Source organism: Phyllobates terribilis, unplaced genomic scaffold (assembly GCF_046119375.1).
Source record: "Phyllobates terribilis strain yellow unplaced genomic scaffold, ASM4611937v1 Scaffold_134__1_contigs__length_4944459, whole genome shotgun sequence".
Taxonomy (NCBI): domain Eukaryota; kingdom Metazoa; phylum Chordata; class Amphibia; order Anura; family Dendrobatidae; genus Phyllobates; species Phyllobates terribilis.
The window spans coordinates 4,054,621-4,073,758 of NW_027362894.1; positions in this window are offsets into that span (position 1 = coordinate 4,054,621).

The following is a 19,138-nucleotide window of genomic DNA, read 5'->3' on the forward strand; positions in this document are numbered from 1 at the left end:
CGCAGGTGTTCATTGGGGAGATTGTGAGGCTTCACGGGGTACCCTCCGAGGTGGTGTCTGATCGGGGGTCTCAGTTTGTGTCTAAGTTCTGGAAGGCGTTTTGTGCACGGCGGGGGATGCAGTTGTCATTCTCATCGGCTTTTCATCCTCAGACCAATGGTCAGACGGAACGTATGAACCAGAGCTTGGAGACATATCTCCGGTGTTTTGTGTCAGAGAACCAGGAGGACTGGGCTTCTTTCTTACCTCTGGCAGAGTTTGCTCTTAATAATAGGCGGAGCGAGTCCACTGGTAAGTCCCCGTTTTTGGGGCATATGGTTTTCACCCCCAGGTTTGTACTTTCAGTGGGGGGGGCTCTTCGGGGGTTCCTGAGGAGGAACGATTTTCCTCATCACTCGCTTCAGTATGGAGAGGGGTGCTGAAGAATCTGAATACTATGGGGAACCGATACAAACGTATGGCTGATAGGAGGAGAGTGTCTGGTCCGGACCTAAGTGTGAACGATCGGGTATGGTTGTCTACCAGGAATATAAAACTTAAGGTTCCCTCCTGGAAACTGGGTCCCAGGTTCATCGGGCCGTACAGAATCAGTTCTATTATTAATCCGGTGGCATTCCGTCTTGACCTCCCCCCTACGTTTAAAATTCACAACGTGTTTCACAGATCATTGCTTAAGAGGTATGTGGCGCCGGTGGTACCGTCACTTTTACCTCCCCCTCCAGTGGTTGTCAATGGTAACTTGGAGTTCCAGGTATCGAGGGTCATTGATTCACGCTTTAATCGCCGGTCCCTTCAGTACCTGGTTCATTGGAAGGGGTATGGTCCTGAGGAGAGGATGTGGGTTCCTGCGTCGGATATTAACGCAGACCGATTAGTTCGGGCTTTCCACACGACTCACCCGGATAAACCTGGCCCTGAGGGTCCGGAGGCCCCTCGTAGAAGGGGGGGTACTGTCACGGGTGTGTTGCCACGAAGATCGTCACGAGTACACAGCCTGACTTCTCGCAGCTGACTTGTTGGTGCTTTGTGTTTCTCGGCAGTGAGGGAGTTAATTCTCTCTCTCTCTCTGGGCTAGATGAGGTCCAGCCTCGCCCAGCTGCAATCAATACTTCTGTAGTGAGACTCCTTCATATACCTGCTGGTCTGTTTGGGAGGTGTCGGTGAAAGCATTTCATTCAGACTGACAGAGCGGATCGTGGTGTTTGGAGTTGCTGAGATAAGTGTATTTGGAAGTGTTTTTTCCCTTTCCTCGCTTTATCATTTATCTCCTTTCCCGTTGGTTTTCCCTCTGTTGTAGTTGAGAAGTTGTTTGTATGCAAGGTGGTTTTGGTTTTTCCCTTGTACTGTCTCGTTCGTCTAAATACTGTGTTTGGGCATATTATTTCTTGTTCCCTTTGGTTGTGATCGGGGTCCTTCTCAGGACTAGATTACTGAGGTGCAGGGATCTTCAGGAGGTAGGGGTTACGCTGGCGGCCTGGACCTCTGTACCTTTAACAGTACCTCCAGGTTGAGGGATTAGTCAGGGCCCCAGCTTAGGGTCAGCTTAGGCCCCCTACCTCCAGTATACAGAGACAGCGTGACACACATCCTCTATATACTACACCACACAGGAGAGCTGACACATCCTCTATATACTACACCACACAGGAGAGCTGACAGATCCTCTATATACTACACCACACAGTAGAGCTGACAGATCCTCAATATACTACACCAGACAGGAGAGCTGACAGATCCTCCATATACTACACTACACAGGAGAGCTGACAGATCCACTATATACTACACCACACAGGAGAGCTGACAGATCCTCTATATACTACACCACACAGGAGAGCTGACAGATACTCTATATACTACACCACCCAGGAGAGCTGACAGATCCTCTATATACTACACCACACAGGAGAGCTGACAGATCCTCTATATACTACACCACACAGGAGAGCTTACAGATCCTCCATATACTACACCACACAGGAGAGCTGATAGATCATCTATATATTACATCACACAGGAGAGCCGACAGATACTCTATATACTACACCATACAAGAGAGATGACAGATCCTCTATATACTACACCACACAGGAGAGCCGACAGATCCTCTATATACTACACCACACAGGAGAGCTGACAGATCCTCTATATACTACACCACACAGGAGAGCTGACAGATCCTCTATATACTATACCACACAGGAGAGCTGACAGATCCACTATATACTACACCACACAGGAGAGCTGACAGATCCTCTATATACTACACCACACAGGAGAGCCGACAGATACTCTATGTACTACACCATACAAGAGAGATGACAGATCCTCTATATACTACACCACACAGGAGAGCTGACAGATCCTCTATATACTACACCACACAGGAGAGCTGACAGATCCTCTATATACTACACCACACAGGAGAGCTGACAGATCCTCTATATACTATACCACACAGGAGAGCTGACAGATCCACTATATACTACACCACACAGGAGAGCTGACAGATCCTCTATATACTTCACCACACAGGAGAGCTGACAGATCCTCTATATACTACACCACACAGGAGAGCCGTCAGATCCTCTATATACTACACCACACAGGAGAGCTGACAGATCCTCTATATACTACACCACACAGGAGAGCTGACAGATCCACTATTTACTACACCACACAGGAGAGCTGACAGATCCTCTATATACTACACCTCACAGGAGAGCCGACAGATAATCTATATACTTCACCACACAGGAGAGCTGACAGATCCTCTCTATACTATACCACACAGGAGAGCTGACAGATACTCTATAAACTACACCACACAGGAGAGCTGACAGATCCTCTATATATTACACCACACAGTAGAGCTGACAGATCCTCTATATACTACACCACACAGGAGAGCTGACAGATCCTCTATATATTACACCACACAGGAGAGCTGACAGATCCTCTATACACTACACCACATAAGAGAGCTGGCAGATCCTCTATATATTACACCACACAGGAGAGCCGACAGAGCCACTATATACTACACCACACAGGACAGCTGACAGATCCTCTATATACTACACCACACAGGAGAGCTGACAGATCCTCTATATACTACACCACACAGGAGAGCTGACAGATCCTCTATACACTACACCACACAGGAAAGCTAATAGATCATCTATATATTACATCACACAGGAGAGCCAACAGATACTCTATATACTACACCACACAGGAGAGCTGACAGATCCTCTATATACTACACCACACAGGAGAGCTGACAGATCCACTATATACTACACCACACAGGAGAGCTGACAGATCCTCTATATACTACACCACACAGGAGAGCTGACAGATCCTCTATATACTACACCACACAGGAGAGCTGACACATCCTCTATATACTACACCACACAGGAGAGCTGACAGATCCTCTATATACTACACCACACAGGAGAGCTGACAGATACTCTATATACTACACCACACAGGAGAGCCGAGAGATCCTCTATATACTACACCACACAGGAGAGCTGACAGATACTCTATATATTACACCACACAGGACAGATCCTCTATATACTACACCACACAGGAGAGCTGACAGATCCTCTATATACTACACCACACAGGAGAGCTGACAGATCCTCAATATACTACACCACACAGGAGAGCCGACAGATCCTCTATATACTACACCATACAGGAGAGCTGACAGATCCTCTATATATTACACCACACAGGACAGATCCTCTATATACTACACCACACAGGAGAGCTGACAGATCCTCTCTATACTATACCACACAGGAGAGCTGACAGATCCTCTATACACTACACCACACAGGAGAGCTGACAGATCCTCTATATACTACACCACACAGGAGAGCTGACAGATCCTCTATATACTACACCACACAGGAGAGCTGACAGATCATCTGTATACTACACCCCACAGGAGAGCTGACAGATCCTCTATATACTACACCACACAGGAGAGCTGACAGATCCACTATATACTACACCACACAGGAGAGCTGACAGATCCTCTATATACTACACCACACAGGAGAGCTGACAGATCCTCTATATACTACACTACACAGGAGAGCTGACACATCCTCTATATTCTACACCACACAGGAGAGCTGACAGATCCTCTATATACTACACCACACAGGAAAGCTGACAGATCCAATATATACTACACCACACAGGAGAGCTGACAGATCCTCTATATACTACACCATACAGGAGAGCTGACAGATCCTCTATATACTACACCACACAGGAGAGCTGACAGATACTCTATAAACTACACCACACGGGAGAGCTGACAGATCCACTATATACTACACCACACAGGAGAGCTGACAGATCCTCTATATGCTACACCACACAGGAGAGCCGACAGATCCTCTATACACTACACCACACAGGAGAGCTGACAGATCCTCTATATACTACACCACACAGGAGAGCTGACAGATACTCTATATACTACACCACCCAGGAGAGCTGACAGATCCTCTATATACTACACCACACAGGAGAGCTGACAGATCCTCTATATACTACACCACACAGGAGAGCTGACATATCCTCTTTATACTACACCACACAGGAGAGCTGACAGATACTCTATATACTACACCACACAGGAGAGCTGACAGATCCTCTATATACTACACCACACAGGAGAGCTGACAGATCCTCTATATACTACACCACACAGGAGAGTTTACAGATCCTCCATATACTACACCACACAGGAGAGCTGATAGATCTTCTATATATTACATCACACAGGAGAGCCGACAGATACTCTATATACTACACCATACAAGAGAGATGACAGATCCTCTATATACTACACCACACAGGAGAGCCGACAGATCCTCTATATACTACACCACACAGGAGAGCTGAAAGATCCTCTATATACTACACCACACAGGAGAGCTGACAGATCCTCTATATACTATACCACACAGGAGAGCTGACAGATCCTCTATATACTACACCACACAGGAGAGCTGACAGACCCTCTATATACTACACTACACAGGAGAGCTGACACATCCTCTATATTCTACACCACACAGGAGAGCTGACAGATCCTCTATATACTACACCACACAGGAAACCTGACAGATCCAATATATACTACACCACACAGGAGAGCTGACAGATCCTCTATATACTACACCATACAGGAGAGCTGACAGATCCTCTATATACTACACCACACAGGAGAGCTGACAGATACTCTATAAACTACACCACACGGGAGAGCTGACAGATCCACTATATACTACACCACACAGGAGAGCTGACAGATCCTCTATATGCTACACCACACAGGAGAGCCGACAGATCCTCTATACACTACACCACACAGGAGAGCTGACAGATCCTCTATATACTACACCACACAGGAGAGCTGACAGATACTCTATATACTACACCACCCAGGAGAGCTGACAGATCCTCTATATACTACACCACACAGGAGAGCTGACAGATCCTCTATATACTACACCACACAGGAGAGCTGACATATCCTCTTTATACTACACCACACAGGAGAGCTGACAGATACTCTATATACTACACCACACAGGAGAGCTGACAGATCCTCTATATACTACACCACACAGGAGAGCTGACAGATCCTCTATATACTACACCACACAGGAGAGTTTACAGATCCTCCATATACTACACCACACAGGAGAGCTGATAGATCATCTATATATTACATCACACAGGAGAGCCGACAGATACTCTATATACTACACCATACAAGAGAGATGACAGATCCTCTATATACTACACCACACAGGAGAGCCGACAGATCCTCTATATACTACACCACACAGGAGAGCTGAAAGATCCTCTATATACTACACCACACAGGAGAGCTGACAGATCCTCTATATACTATACCACACAGGAGAGCTGACAGATCCTCTATATACTACACAACACAGGAGAGCTGACAGATCCTCTATATACTTCACCACACAGGAGAGCTGACAGATCCTATATATACTACACCACACAGGAGAGCCGTCGGATCCTCTATATACTACACCACACAGGAGAGCCGTCGGATCCTCTATATACTACACCACACAGGAGAGCTGACAGATCCACTATTTACTACACCACACAGGAGAGCTGACAGATCCTCTATATACTACACCTCACAGGAGAGCCGACAGATCCTCTATATACTACACAATACAGGAAAGCTGACAGATCCACTATATACTACACCACACAGGAGAGCTGACAGATCCTCTATATACTACACCACACAGGAGAGCCGACAGATACTCTATATACTACACCATACAAGAGAGCCGACAGATCCTCTATATACTACACCACACAGGAGAGCTGACAGATCCTCTATATACTACACCACACAGGAGAGCTGACAGATCCTCTATATACTATACCACACAGGAGAGCTCACAGATCCACTATATACTACACCACACAGGAGAGCTGACAGATCCTCTATATACTTCACCACACAGGAGAGCTGACAGATCCTCTATATACTACACCACACAGGAGAGCCGTCAGATCCTTTATATACTACACCACACAGGAGAGCTGACAGATCCACTATTTACTACACCACACAGGAGAGCTGACAGATCCTCTATATACTACACCTCAAAGGAGAGCCGACAGATAATCTATATACTTCACCACACAGGAGAGCTGACAGATCCTCTATATACTACACCACACAGGAGAGCTGACAGATACTCTATAAACTACACCACACAGGAGAGCTGACAGATCCTCTATATATTACACCACACAGTAGAGCTGACAGATCCTCTATATACTACACCACACAGGAGAGCTGACAGATCCTCTATATATTACACCACACAGGAGAGCTGACAGATCCTCTATACACTACACCACATAAGAGAGCTGGCAGATCCTCTATATATTACACCACACAGGAGAGCCGACAGAGCCACTATATACTACACCACACAGGACAGCTGACAGATCCTCTATATACTACACCACACAGGAGAGCTGACAGATCCTCTATATACTACACCACACAGGAGAGCTGACAGATCCTCTATATACTACACCACACAGGAGAGCTGACAGATCCTCTATATACTACACCACACAGGAGAGCTGACAGATCATCTGTATACTACACCCCACAGGAGAGCTGACAGATCCTCTATATACTACACCACACAGGAGAGCTGACAGATCCACTATATACTACACCACACAGGAGAGCTGACAGATCCTCTATATACTACACCACACAGGAGAGCTGACAGATCATCTATATACTACAACACACAGGAGAGCTGACAGATCCTCTATATACTACACTACACAGGAGAGCTGACACATCCTCTATATACTACACCACACAGGAGAGCTGACAGATCCTCTATATACTACACCACACAGGAGAGCTGACAGATCCAATATATACTACACCACACAGGAGAGCTGACAGATCCTCTATATACTACACCATACAGGAGAGCTGACAGATCCTCTATATACTACACCACACAGGAGAGCTGACAGATACTCTATAAACTACAGCACACAGGAGAGCTGACAGATCCACTATATACTACACCACACAGGAGAGCTGACAGATCCTTTATATGCTACACCACACAGGAGAGCCGACAGATCCTCTATACACTACACCACATAGGAGAGCTGGCAGATCCTCTATATATTACACCACACAGGAGAGCTGACAGATCCTCTATATACTACAACACACAGGAGAGCTGACAGATCCTCTATATACTACACCACACAGGAGAGCTGACAGATCCTCTATATACTACACCACACAGTAGAGCTGACAGATCCACTATATACTACACCACACAGGAGAGCTGACAGATCCTCTATATACTACACCACACTGGAGAGCTGACAGATCCTCTATATACTACACCACACAGGAGAGCTGACAGATCCTCTATATACTACACCACACAGGAGAGCTGACAGATCCTCTATATACTACACCACACAGGAGAGCCGACAGATCCTCTATATACTACACCACACAGGAGAGCTGACAGATCCTCTATATACTACACCACACAGTAGAGCTGACAGATCCTCTATATACTACACCCCACAGGAGAGCTGACAGATCCTCTATATACTACAGCAGAGAGGAGGGCTGACAGATCCTCTATACACTACACCACAAAGGAGAGCTGACAGATCCTCTATATACTACACCACACAGGAGAGCTGACAGATCCTCTATATACTACACCACACAGGAGAGCTGACAGATCCTCTATATACTACACCACACAGGAGAGCTGACAGATCCTCTATATACTACAGCACACAGGAGGGCTGACAGATCCTCTATACACTACACCACAAAGGAGAGCTGACAGATCCTCTATATACTACACCACACAGGAGAGCTGACAGATCCTCTATATACTACACCACACAGGAGAGCTGACAGATCCTCTATATACTACACCACACAGGAGAGCTGACAGATCCTCTATATACTACACCACACAGGAGAGCCAACAGATCCTCTATATACTACACCACACAGGAGAGCTGACAGATCCTCTATATACTACACCACACAGGAGAGCTGACAGATCCTCTATATACTACACCACACAGTAGAGCTGACAGATCCACTATATACTACACCACACAGGAGAGCTGACAGATCCTCTATATACTACACCACACAGGAGAGCTGACAGATCCTCTATATACTACACCACACAGGAGAGCCGACAGATCCTCTATATACTACACCACACGGGAAAGCTGACAGATCCTCTATATACTACAGCACACAGGAGGGCTGACATACACTACACCACAAAGGAGAGCTGACAGATCCTCTATATACTACACCACACAGGAGAGCTGACAGAGCCTCTATATACTACACCACACAGGAGAGCTGACAGATCCACTATATACTACACCACACAGGAGAGCTGACAGATCCTCTATATACTACACCACACAGGAGAGCTGACAGAGCCTCTATATACTACTCCACACAGGAGAGCTGACAGATCCACTATATACTACACCACACAGGAGAGCTGACAGATCCACTATATACTACACCACACAGGAGAGCTGACAGATCCTCTATATACTACACCACACAGGAGAGCTGACAGATCCTCTATATACTACACCACACAGGAGAGCTGACAGATCCTCTATATACTACACCACAAAGGAGAGCTGACAGATACTCTATATACTACACCACACAGGAGAGCTGACAGATCCACTATATACTACACCACACAGGAGAGCTGACAGATCCTCTATATACTACACCACACAGGAGAGCTGACAGATCCTCTATATACTACACCACACAGGAGAGCTGACAGATCCTCTATATACTACACCACACAGGAGAGCTGACAGAGCCTCTATATACTACACCACACAGGAGAGCTGACAGATCCACTATATACTACACCACACAGGAGAGCTGACAGATCCACTATATACTACACCACACAGGAGAGCTGACAGATCCTCTATATACTACACCACACAGGAGAGCTGACAGATCCTCTATATACTACACCACACAGGAGAGCTGACACATCCTCTATATACTACACCACACAGGAGAGCTGACAGATCCTCTATATACTACACCACACAGGAGAGCGGGCAGATCCTCTATATACTACCTGTGAAGCACCTGAAGGGTTAATAAACTTCTTGAATATGGTTTGAGTACCTTGAGGGGTGCAGTTTTTAGAATGGTGTCACTTTTGGGTATTTTCTGTCATAAAGGCCTTTTAAAGTCACTTAAAATGTGATGCGGTCCCTAAAAAAATGGTTTTGTAAATTTTGTTGGAAAAATTAGAAATCGCTGGTCAAATTTTAACCCTTATAGCTCTCTAATAAAAAAAAAGTAGACATGTGGAAATGTTATTTATTAACTATTTTGTGTGACATCTCTCTGATTTAAGGGCATAAAAATTCAAATTTTGAAAATTGCTAAAGTTTCAAAATTTTTGCAGATTTCCTTTTTTTTCACAAATAAACGCAAGTGTTATCGAAGAAGTTTAACCACAATCATGAAGTACAATATGTCAAGAAAAAAGAATCTCAGAATCAGGGGGATCCATTGAAGCGATCCAGAGTAATTACCTCATAAAGTGACAGTGGTCAGATTTGTAAAAATTGTCCCGGTCATTAATGTGTAAACCACCTTAGGTTGTAAAGGGGTTAAGCATTATATATGGGGATTGGAAGAAAATAAGAATTGTCCTTTATTAGAATGCATATAGAATAAATGTCCATCAAAAATAAAATAAAACCTGGTGAAAAAAAAGCTGGTGAAGTTTGAAGGATTGCTGTATGCAATTAGGCTACTTTCCCTGCATCTTTGACAGTGATTTAATAGCGCTATACCGCTGTTTTGCGCATGCGCTGATGATTCTAAGATGTTTCCCTTACGAAGAAAACGCTGGGAAGCTTCATAGCATGCTCGCGCATGCGCAAAGTGTTTGTTTTCCACTACCTTTCTGTTTTGACATGCGCATTGTACCCAGCAGGACGCCGATGTTGGCGCTTTTTTCACAAATTGTATGGGGTGAGTCATCAAGTGATCAATCATATAAAGCTGTTCTTAAATAATAATAATGACTCTTTTCATGTATTTTGTATGTTATCTTCACAGCACAGGCACTATAATGAACTTTAACTTGATTGTATATACTTGAATTGCCATTCACTCCTTGTATATCGTATCTCCATTATATGATATGCTCCTATTTGTATAATTACTGTTAACACTATTTGTAATTGTTATACTATATAAGGTTCACTATGTTCACTTTGTTAATACTTGAGAAGCTCACACCTGTCTGTCTGTCTGTCTATCTATCTGCCTATCTATCTGCCTATCACTCTCTCATTATGACATCAGGGTAAAATCTACAGTAAGTCACAGTGATGTGATGACATCATCACATTCTATATCCCAGTGTTACAGCCCAAGGGAAATCACTGCCTCACAGACTTACAAGGGTGAGGGAGTACCTTTTGTTTTTCGTGACGAACGAAGCAAAAATTTATTCTAAAATGGAGAGAAGACGAGCCCAAAGAGATCGGGTTCTGAGAGAAAGGAGAGGAATAAATGAAGAGCAGGTATTGTTGTTCGCTTTAGGGCGAAAAGACATTAATCTACCGGACATGGACCCTGACGCCTCAGAAATGGCGTCCAAACGACAACATTTAGAGAAAATGAGAAAGTCCAAAAGACAAGAGATCCTTATGACGCGCCCCCTGGGCCATATTCTTTAGGGGGAATATCCGGAGCCGGATCAGATGGGAGTTGTAGTCTTCCGAGTGGCTGTGACCCGGTCCGTGCCCAGGGTGTCAAACTCAGTTGTATGTGGCAGTCCTACAGATGTTATTAAGTTCTTTATTGTCGACTACGCCACCCGTTGTATTGCGGTCACTATGGCCGCCGCTGCAGCAGGGTCCGCTGAGGCTGATGGTGTTGGTGCAGCTTTTGGTGGTATAACCCCCAACGGGTGGGGTATAGCCTCAGGGGGTCAGGTGCAGAGGATGGGGGTTGTGGTGGTGCAGCATAGGTGTTAAATGAAGACAGAGTCGGGTTGTGCAGTTTAGGGTATTTACTCACTGCTGATGTTCCGGTCACTCCAGCTTCAAGTGACCACCCGAGCCGTGCTGCATCCACCAGGTCCTGGATCCAGCCAACCCCCAAGCGAGTCCGGAGCGTGACCCTGAGCTCTCCTTCTGTCCTTTCTCTGGCCGTCCCCACTAGTGATCCACCCAGGTCCAGCTCCCTCGGGCCTTCTGTTGGGAGACCCTTGGCCTTGGGTTCCCTGACCCTCCACGTGGTATGCCTTCGGGGTGGATGTGGTGGGTGGCCGTGGCAGACGCTGCCCACGGCCTCCGGTCTCTGGCTAGGGTGTGCTTTTGCCCCCACCAGCTTGGGTCCCGGTACCCTGATGCCGACTCTTCACCCGGGGATTGAATTTGGGTTCTCAGAGTCCTCTCTTCTGTTTCCTCTGGGTCTTTCTTCTCTGCTCCACTCTCTCTCTGCAGGCTCATCTGGACCTCTGCTTCTTCTCTGACAGACTGACCGCTCTGCAAAGACTGACTGACCCTGTTCTTTGATGGTGCCCACCTTATATACACCCTCTATGTGTGAGCTCAGGTGACCAGCACCCAATGAGCTCCTATCTTTACCCAGGCTGCTCCCCCTATCTGCCCCTACACTACTTGGGATGTTCCACCCCCCTCCCACTCCAGCCAGGAACAGACTCGGTCGTACCTGCACATTTCTAAGTGGGAGTACCGTCGGTCTGCTCCTCGGAAATGGGATGTGTGTAGTGCATGCAGCCTACCGAGCTCAGGTCCACACTCCATCCTTACCCGGGAGTGGAATATCACACCTCTGGGTTGAGGTGCAATACCCCTGTAGCAGCCGAATCCTCAGGGTGCTACATTCCCCCCTGGTAAATCACAGCACGTCCTCGGGCTGTAAGACATAACACCAAAAACATACAAATTTTTGCATAAACATATAAAACATATAAAACAACATATATTAGCATAAAACTTTTCATATAAAACATTCTCGTCGCCTCTGGCTCCTCCTCCGGTCACTGTGCAACGTGTGACCGGGTAAAGTGCGACAGTCTCTCTAGACAAATGGTTTTCCTATAAAACCGGTAGGGGGCGCTTTAGGACGCGCAACTATATACAAATGGTAGTGGCCGCTCTCAGTCCTCGGCCAGGTATTAGGGAGGAATGACCGCTCTCAGTCCTCGGTCAGTGGGATTAAGGGAAAAACGGGTAACAGTTCACACTTGCTGGTCCCAACGGGGACTATATTAGCAACAGTAACAGTTTCAGTTCACGGTGCCCCGACGGGCAACTATATACAACTTCTGCTTCGCTGTACTTAGCGACGGCGTCCTCCTGCTCTTTCTTTATGGTTACCTCTAACTCTAGTTTCAGACCCGTCCGGGTCCTCTTGTTCTTCCTCCTCACACCGCAGCTCTTCCTCCGTCAGGCGATGCACATGGAGGGCGTAGGGACCTTTGGCACACTTGTGCCGGGTGAAGGTGACCTCATCCCCGATGTAAAGGTCACGACCTCTGTGTCCCTCCGGTAGGTGGGACTCAACGTCTCTCCTGGTCACGAAGACGTCGCCTAGGGTGCGGTGGTCTCGGATGAAGCCCCACCCATGCTGCATGTTAAACTTTATCACAGTCCCGGTGGTGCGGGGACTATGCGCTGCACGGGGGTCTCTCCTGGCCCGGCTCTTCTGCTCCGCGCTCCTTACTTGAGCTTGCTGTTCCCGGACCCGCCTCTCTCTCCGCTCCCTCTCGAAGTCCTCGAGCTGTTGGCGGCAGCACTCAGCACGCTCCGCTGCAGCTGCCCGAGTCTCTTGAGTGAACCCCATAAGATCTTCTCCGGTGGGGTCCCACTCAAACTGCGCTTCTGCTAGCGGGGGCGAGATCCTCTTTACGGGCTTTGGAGCCGGGATCAGGGGTTCATCCAGGGGTCTCTCTCTCCGGAGTCGGGGATGGTGAAACTCCGGTGGCCCTATAAATGGCTGCCCATCCGGGCACGTATGCTGGGCGTACAGGTCCTCTCCCAGATGCGGCACTCTTGGTCTTATGGGCGCGGTGGTGTTAGCGCCCGGGTTGCCCGGGCCTTGCGGCCAGGCCTGGGCTATCTGGAAGGTAAAGGGCACCGTAAGGACGGCGGCGCCCTGGGCTACTTGGCCCTGCGACCAGGCCGGGGGCTCCGCGGAGGTAGGGGGCGCTGTTGGTATTGCGGCGCCCGGGGGTACTAGGCCTTGCGACCAGGCTGGTGGTACTTCCTGCTTGGTCACGCTCGGGGTCGAGGCGTGTGACGTCACAGGGGTCGCGGCTCCCGTTTGAGGCCTAGTCTGCGGCGGTGACGTTGCAGCGACGGGCACGGCAGGATAGACTTCGGGCTCTGCGACGGGGAGCTGGGGCAGGTGCGCGGTTTCCCGGTTTGGGGTATAGACGTCCCCTTTACCTGCCTCCACTCGTTCGGCTCCCTTCTCGGCGCCGTCTCCGGCCTTCAATCCTCCCGCGCCATCCTCAGAGGCGGTCTGTTTCCTCGTCTCGGGTGGCGTGCTCCGCTGACAGGTCTCGGTCTGCTGGGCCATCTCACGGCTCCACTCCGCCAACGTCTCTCGCTGCACCCGGGCCATCCTCCTTGCGAGGCCCTCCAGAGCGGTCTGTGCACACTCCCGGTCTCGGGGGAGCTGTGCTAGGACCTCCACTAGGCCTAGTGGGGTCGTTGTTTCCAGCAGGCTCCTGACCAACGGGTCGGTGCTGCTCTGCTCTCCTACAGTCGTCTCCAGCAGGCTCCTGGCCAGCGGGCCGGTGCTGCTCTGCTCTCCCTCCTCTGTTTCTAGCAGGCTCCTGGCCAACGGGCCGGTGCTGCTCTGCTTTCTCGCCATCTCCGGGTAAGCTCCTCCGATATTCTTCTCCAGGCTTCTTGCCTCCGGGTGCGCTCGCTCCAGACTGCTCCAAGCGACACCCATCTTTGCTCTCTTCTTTCGTCTCCTCCCACCTCGAGGGCGGTCCCGGGGCCACTTGGTGACTGTCAGCTCCAGGGGCTGTTCTTTCACGCTGACAGACACCTCTAGCATCACAGTCTCTGTTGGTGGGGGCGGTTTCCACTTTTGGCGCCATTTTCGGTCCTGGCCCACGATGGGAGGCGGCCTCTCACCACCCTCTGGCACGCCCATAATGGCGTCCGCTCTTCCAAGGCGGGAAACCTTTGGAAATGGCGGGAATCGCTTCCCAGTGGCGGGAAACTCTGCAGATGGCGGGAAAAAGCTGTTAATGGCGGACAACCGGCTGGAATCGACTGGTGATGGGGTCCGATGGCGGGGACCCTCCGGAACCGGCAGGAGACTTCTTTTTGAGGTAAACTCATTCTTTTCTTCAGGCACGCAGTACCCGGTTGTTGTGGGCACGTAATCCTGCCGACTACGCCAAAGTTGACGCGCCCCCTGGGCCATATTCTTTAGGGGGAATATCCGGAGCCGGATCAGATGGGAGTTGTAGTCTTCCGAGTGGCTGTGACCCGGTCCGTGCCCAGGGTGTCAAACTCAGTTGTATGTGGCAGTCCTACAGATGTTATTAAGTTCTTTATTGTCGACTACGCCACCCGTTGTATTGCGGTCACTATGGCCGCCGCTGCAGCAGGGTCCGCTGAGGCTGATGGTGTTGGTGCAGCTTTTGGTGGTATAACCCCCAACGGGTGGGGTATAGCCTCAGGGGGTCAGGTGCAGAGGATGGGGGTTGTGGTGGTGCAGCATAGGTGTTAAATGAAGACAGAGTCGGGTTGTGCAGTTTAGGGTATTTACTCACTGCTGATGTTCCGGTCACTCCAGCTTCAAGTGACCACCCGAGCCGTGCTGCATCCACCAGGTCCTGGATCCAGCCAACCCCCAAGCGAGTCCGGAGCGTGACCCTGAGCTCTCCTTCTGTCCTTTCTCTGGCCGTCCCCACTAGTGATCCACCCAGGTCCAGCTCCCTCGGGCCTTCTGTTGGGAGACCCTTGGCCTTGGGTTCCCTGACCCTCCACGTGGTATGCCTTCGGGGTGGATGTGGTGGGTGGCCGTGGCAGACGCTGCCCACGGCCTCCGGTCTCTGGCTAGGGTGTGCTTTTGCCCCCACCAGCTTGGGTTCCGGTACCCTGATGCCGACTCTTCACCCGGGGATTGAATTTGGGTTCTCAGAGTCCTCTCTTCTGTTTCCTCTGGGTCTTTCTTCTCTGCTCCACTCTCTCTCTGCAGGCTCATCTGGACCTCTGCTTCTTCTCTGACAGACTGACCGCTCTGCAAAGACTGACTGACCCTGTTCTTTGATGGTGCCCACCTTATATACACCCTCTATGTGTGAGCTCAGGTGACCAGCACCCAATGAGCTCCTATCTTTACCCAGGCTGCTCCCCCTATCTGCCCCTACACTACTTGGGATGTTCCACCCCCCTCCCACTCCAGCCAGGAACAGACTCGGTCGTACCTGCACATTTCTAAGTGGGAGTACCGTCGGTCTGCTCCTCGGAAATGGGATGTGTGTAGTGCATGCAGCCTACCGAGCTCAGGTCCACACTCCATCCTTACCCGGGAGTGGAATATCACACCTCTGGGTTGAGGTGCAATACCCCTGTAGCAGCCGAATCCTCAGGGTGCTACACTTACACAGAGAAGGAACATGGAGAACCTCATGGCGTCTGACTCTGCTGCCTCCGCTGAGCTTCAGAGGGCCTTTATTATCTCCTTGAAAAAAATCGGAGATCTGGTCCCTGAAATAAGGAGGAGGAATAAAGAAGCCATCCTCAATAAGCAGAGAAACATCAGTGCAGAGATAGAGCTGGAGGAAGTTCTCCAAGAAACTCCAAGGCAGGTCTCATCCAAGGCTGAAAGCCAAGACACCCTGAACCTGCAAAGAGCTGCAGCCAAGAAAAGAATGAGGAACAGCAGAGACTGGGTTGTCCAATGCAGGAGACATCTGAGATATGCTACACCCATCATTAATGGGAATGGTGCCCTATGGAGATCCCACTCATCAACCAAAACCATCTCCATCCTGGATTTTCTGTTCCATCTGAGTGTTTCTTCACCAGACAGATCAATGGATAAAGATGAACCAGGTAAGAAATAAACTTACTCAGTATAATAAGACTGGGGGTGAGGGGGATTATACTCCTAATATTATGTACAGGCCTCAATTATAAATGCTGACTAATGGAAGAACTGTCCTTGTTGCCCATAGCAACCAGTCACCTTTCAGTGTTCTATAGAATGTTGAGAAATAGAATCTGTGCTGTGAATCGTTGCTATGGGCAACAGGGTCAGTTTTGCTATTAGAGAGTTTTGATAAATGAAGGACCAAATATTAGACATTTCCTGCTCATTTACATAGTTTTGTTTAAAATTATAATATATGCGCTGGAGCTATATCTATTAACCCCCCTTTGACCGGAAAAACTTTCGCTTTTTTTCTTCCTTCTTCGAAAAGCCATAACTTTTCTTTTATTTGCATGTGAGCTTGCTTTTTTAGTGGACTGAGCTGCAGTTTTGAAGAACACTATTTATTTTGTCTTTCAATTATTTAGAAAAGAGGGGAAAAAATCAAAGAGTGGTAAAATTGTGGGACGGGGGGAGGGATTCCGACATTGTTCTTTTCTATTGTGTTCATTGTGTGGTAAAAATGACCTCATAAAGTAATTCTCCATGTCAGTGACAAGTGTGGTAATGCTGAACATGCATGGGTTTCCTTTTGACATAAGTGGTGGAAGAAAATTAAAAATGTAATAAAAAACATTGATTTGTGTCTCCATATTCTGAGACATTGTAACTTTGTGATTGTGATACCTCAATGGCGCAGTGTAAAGGCTTCTTTATTGTGTATGAAGCTGTAGCTTTTAATGATCCTTTCTTGGGTAGACAGGACATTACGATATCTTTTTATTGCTATTGTTAGATATTTTTTTTTCTCATTTTAGTATTTACTGTTTGGGAAAATTATTTTTATATTTTTGTATAACGGACTTATACTAATGCCGTGATCCCAGTTATGCTTATTTTTCATTTTTTATTATTATTATTATTATTCATTAGGAAAGTTGTTTCATTCAAATTATATTTTTAAAAATTTTTTTGGGTTTATTAATTTTTTTAAATTTATTTAATTTTTTAGTCTCCTTAGAAGACTTGAACCTGCAATTTTTTGATCGCTTGTACTACAAGTGCTTCTCACTAAATTAGAATATCATCAAAAAGTAAATTTATTTTTAGTTTTTCAATACAAAAAGTGAAACTCATATATTATATAGAGTCATTACAAACAGAGTGATCTATTTCAAGTGTTTATTTCTGTTAATGTTGATGATTATGGCTTACAGCCAATGAAAACACAAAAGTCATTATCTCAGTAAATTAGAATATTTTATAACACCAGTTTGAAAAATGATTTTAAAATCTGAAATGTATGTTCAGTAAATGAACTCAATACTTGGTCGGGGCGCCTTTTGCATCAATTACTGCATCAATGCCGCGTGGCATGGAGGCGATCAGCCTGTGGCACTGCTGTGGTGTTATGGAAGCCCAGGTTGCTTTGATAGCAGCCTTCAGCTCGTCTGCATTGTTGGGTCTGGTGTCTCTTATCTTCCTCTTGACAATACCCTATAGATTCTCTATGGGGTTAAGGTCAGGCAAGTTTGCTGGCCAATCAAGCACAGTGATAGTGTTGTTTTTAAACCAGGTATTATTTTTGTATTGAAGAACTGAAATAAATTAACTTTTTGATGATATTCTAATTTAGTGAGAAGCACCTGTATGTGCTGTAATGGAACTGTATCGCTGTATATGGCTATATTATATGTTATCATAAGAAATTAAACCAGGCTGGTCTAAACAGGAGGACAAAAGTGAAAGATATGGGTTTTCAGTAGGTCCAGATAGTCATTACAGTTAATTAACCTCTTGCAATTGTGACCTGGTAGGGGCTAATGGGTGCTGGTAGCAAATTGGCAATCACTTCATTTAAATACCACTGTCAGCATTGAAACGGTTAAACCGCAGTAATCAGAGTGTGCTCCAGTCGCTGTATTTATTGGCACGTGGCAGCTATGTAATACAGCCGGTATCAGCCTGGTAAAATGCAGGCTCAGCGACTGAGCCCGCTCCATACACTTACCACACAACATGACAAACATTTCCATTATGTCTTCTCAAAGAGACTAACAAATCTTGTATCATCTCAGCAGGTGGAAGCCTTATGATGCCCTCTGACATAGCAGACATGCCAGCACATGCTGATGCCAGATCCCTTCTTTTACCCCAGAGAGAACTGGTTAAAATGGAAAATCCTGTTGACCTGTGCAGCCTTGAATTCCACAAAGATCTTGGAGTGGGAGGCTTTGGAAAGGTAAGTGTGAATTTCTCCTTCTCTGTGTTCCTCAATGTATCCTGCACCAGATACACAGGAGGATATACATATTCATTACAGGATGTTCATATGTAATGGTG